The following is a 4468-nucleotide window of genomic DNA, read 5'->3' as shown; positions in this document are numbered from 1 at the left end:
ATCACACCTGTAAAGTAGGCCCGTGTGCTCCCCACAACCAAAATCTATTAAAAGTTGTGGGTCATATGAAATCCATGATACACTTTGGGGTTCTCTAAACCCTGGTCCATAACAAATTGGGGGTTCGAGGGGGATAAAAGTCTATCTATTGGGCTGGCTTTGTGAACTTAAAGACAGTGAGGGGTGAGCATATTGTGGTTGCTTTTCCGGTGTGGTATTTCAGTTTAAGTAGGGAATGTGTTGTGGACAATGACTCTTTCAGAGGCTCTGAGGTTTTTGGGGGTGGAAAAGGTCACATGCAGTACCTTACGAACAGGGACTAAAAACAGGCTTTTAGATTTGGCAAAAACATTGCAGTTAACGTTACCTGACAGCATGCGAAAAGAAGAAGTACTTACGGCACTCGCTGAGCATTTAAAATTGCCTGAGATACAGTCTGACTCATTAGAACTGGCAAAAATTCAGTTACAGATTAAAGAACTGGAACATGAGAAAGAATTAAAGCAGCCTGAATACGCAATGAGGGACAAAGAAAAATAGAGAGAGGAAAGAGAAAAAGAGAGAAAGGGAGATACAGATCAGGGAAAAGGAAAAGGAGAGAGAAGAAAGAAACAAAGAAAGAATAGCCCGAGCAGAACAAAAAGAAAGAGAAAGGGAGGAAAGGGAAAAAGAGAGCGAGTTTGAACTTCAGAAAATGGCCATGAAACATGACAGTTAGTTAAAATTGGTGGATGTAAAGGGGAACGTAAGGTTGGAGGATAGTGATGAGGATAAAGAGAAAGAGCATCATAGTCAAAGGCTTGGTGGGAACCTATTTAAATGTGTCCAAGCATTGCCCAGATTTAATGAGAAGGGGGTAGAAGCCTTTATCATTTCATTTGAGAAGGTGGCTAAACAAATGAAATGGCCACTGGACATGTGTGTATTACTGATTCAAACAAAGCTGGTAGTTAGGGCTAGTGAAGTGTTTGCATCACTATCAGAGGAGGTATCTGGGACGTATGAGGTGGTGAAAAAAATCCAGCTTAGGTGCATATGAACTAGTGCCTGAAGCCTACAGACAAAGGTTTAGAAATTTAAGGAAAGAACATGGTCAAACATACATGGAGTTTGAAAGGATCAAACAGAGTAATTTTGATAGGTGGATAAGGGATTTGAAAATAGAGCAAACGTAAGAAGCTCTCAGAGAAATTATACTTTTGGAGGAGTTTAAATATTCAATTCCTGATGTAGTGAGAAGAGCAGAGGGTTAAAACTGCGAAGTTAGCAACAGAAATGGCAGATGATTATGAATTAGTTCATAAATCAAAGCTTGGTTTCTGACATCAGTTTCAGTCTGTGAGGGATAGAAACTGAGGACATGAGAAATACTGAAGTGGTAAAAGTAAAGGTGATCTGATGGGAGATAATAAGGAGAGTGTACCTCAGATTTTAAAAAAAATATAGGAGGGTGGAAGAGAAATGAAAAGTTTCAAATATTTTCACTGTAATAAAATAGGCCATGTAAAGTCACAGTGTTGGTGGTTGAAGAAAAGCACTGGGAAAGCTGATGTGGTAAAACAGGATGAGATAGTGGGGTTTGTTAAAGTGGTAAAGGAAAGCCCAAGTGAAGCGAAGGAAGTGCAAAAGATTATACAGCCTGATCAAGAGGTGATTGATAAGAAGGTGCCAGATCTCTTTAAAGAATTAACTTGTGTGGGTAAAGTTTACTCGTGTATCAGAAGGAGCAGGTAAAGAAGTCACAATTTTAAAAGGTACGTGAGCTAGTCAATCTTTAATGGTAAGAGATGAGGAGTTATGTAGTTTAGGAAGAATATTGCCAGAAAAGGTGGTAATATGTGGAATTCAGGGTGAGAAGTCGTAGTGTTCCATTATACAAGGTAAGGTTGGAAAGTCCAGTGAAGAGTGGTGAAGTGGTAGTAGGATCCACCTAAAATGGTATCCAGCAAGGGATGCTGGGAAAAAGTGATTAAGTGTATGGACAAGCAAGGTACAGGCAGATCAAATAAAACTACAGGAAAAGGCTTTGCAGACTTCAAACAAATTCACAGTTTGATGCAAATAACGTAAGTAAAGGGCTATCTCCAGGCCACCAATAGGATCAATAGAGCTGTCTTGTTAATCACAATTGTTTACCAGACACAACGGCACCTAACTTCCTTATTTGGAAGGGCCTACATGTTTCCAACACATTCAAGTATGGCCACTCAGTGCCCACCCCAAAATTGATGTGGCAGCCCCTGATTGGATTTCATCGATCAGACTGATTGAGCCCTGATCAATTGATTGACAAATGACCCAGAGACCACCCACCGAAAGAGTCACGAAATTCAAACAGCATAAGTTACTGCACAGATTCATTCTTTCTCTGGAGCAGCAGTAACTAACAAAGGTGACTTCCACCGGCCGGCAAAGGAGACCACCCACACTCGCAACAGAAGGAAGACCAGAGCCAGAAGAGAACCAGATTGATAACCAACTAACAGAGGCCTAAAAGACTGGAACTGCAGATAACAGGCCTGCATCTGCTCAGTACTTGTCAGTCACTGCCAAGTTAAGTTAAGATCTTGGACCTATTGGGGTATAGTGTAACCTATGATTGGGAGTGTGTGATTGAATAACCATAACCATTGTGTGCGCGTGAATAAATATTGTTCTGTTTTCGAAACTGAGTCTCATAGTCATTTGTCCGCCGTGTACGAGTTAAGACACACTGTGGATTAGAAAGGGCAACATTTTGGCATCACCAGATGGGACGCGATTAGCAGTCATGATTGTTGCTCCAAAAGATCCCACAAATCTAATTAAAAATCAAAAACCACAGGTCTATACTCTGTATTGGACAAATCGCTAATTTCGGGTTGTACTAATTGCATGCGTTATTAACATGGAGAATAGGGCAAACTCCATTAGTTTGCACTCAAATTCAGAGGGATTAGGACTGTAAAATAGCCCATAAACCGTACCCTTAGTCCAATCGACTCCCTACCCCCCCCCCCCCCCCCCCACCCCCCGTAGCCAGAGATGAACGACCGGAATTCGCAGGTAGCAAAGTGTCCCATATGGCAGGAGAAAATTAGAGAATATATAAAGAGAAAGGGATGGCCCCTATGGGCAGAATTTTATGAGAATACAGAGACAGGTCCTGGAACAATAGGACAAACCTATTGGGAGGACCTGAATAAAGCGCAGGGAAAGCGTGCGCTAAAGTATGAGAAAGCAATTGCAGTAGTGTGCTGCTTGGCGGGACTAGTGGGAACCGAGGCGGTCTTAGCGACCGTTCACATGCAACTAGCAGACAGAAAAGAGGAAGTAAGGAAATCACAGGAGGAGATAGAAGCATTCAGAAAGGAAATAAAGCATTTAAATGAAGCACATCAGCAGGAGTTAATTCAAGTAACAAATGCCTGGAAGGAAGGAGTAGGGAAGGTAAGCAGCGCTTGGCAGGGAGAGGCAGATAGAATAAAGAAGAGCAAAATGTGCCTGGTAAGGAGAAGTCGATAGGGTAAACAACGTACACCAGCAGGAGATAGCAAAGGTGCAGGAGGCGATATCAAAATTAAAAGAGGAAGGGCAAAAGGAGGTGTCAAAATTAAAAGGTGAGAGGCAGGAGGAGGTGAAAAAATTTAAAGAGGAACAACAGACAGATAAAAAGATTACAAAAGGAGCAGCGGGAGAGATTTGATCAGATGAGAGCTGAAAAAGACAGGGTGATTTGTGATCTAAAACGTTCAAACCAGGCTAACCTGGTGCATCTAGGCAGCTTTCAAACACAATGTGACAAAGCTTACCAAGTCACCCAACGGGTTTCCGTGGTAAGAGATGAACCCGAGCAGAAGGTCACCCGCTTAGAAGTGAAGTGCACCAATCTGCAGGCAGCATTAAAAGCACTCCATCAGACCAGTCAGGAACAGCAACAAGCAACCGCTGACCATTCTAACTGCCAGCGCGAAATTAATAACTTAAAATCATTGCTCTTGGTCCAAGACGGATTTATGTGTACCTTCGGGACAGTTGAGTTAGGAGAGGAAGAGAGGGCAGATTGGGCAGATCTTCATGAAAGGGCAAAAATGTACATCATGAAGACCGAGAGTTGGGACCCCCCACCGCAACCCCCAGAAATAACCATACCAAACGCGCAATGGGGTTTGGTCCATTCCTCTAGACCGAGCCTGGCAGTATAAGTTCGCCTTCACGTTCCAAGGCCAACAATATACTTGGACGTGCCTTCCACAGGGTTTTCACAATTCCCCTTCAATATTCCACCGTCAACTAGCTGCAGGATTATCCACATTTCCCCGACCCAATTGTCTGGTTCAGTATGTAGATCATTTATTGCAGCAAACTAACACTAGAGAGGGGCACGTGGCTTTATTAGATGAATTGTTAGCACTGCTTCACTTTCTCGGATGTAAAGTTAACCCGAAAAAGGCGCAGATAATGAAATCAAAGGTTTTATACTTAGGGA

Source organism: Scyliorhinus torazame, chromosome 13 (genome assembly GCF_047496885.1).
Source record: "Scyliorhinus torazame isolate Kashiwa2021f chromosome 13, sScyTor2.1, whole genome shotgun sequence".
Taxonomy (NCBI): Eukaryota; Metazoa; Chordata; class Chondrichthyes; order Carcharhiniformes; family Scyliorhinidae; genus Scyliorhinus; species Scyliorhinus torazame.
This window is presented reverse-complemented; position numbering follows the sequence as displayed.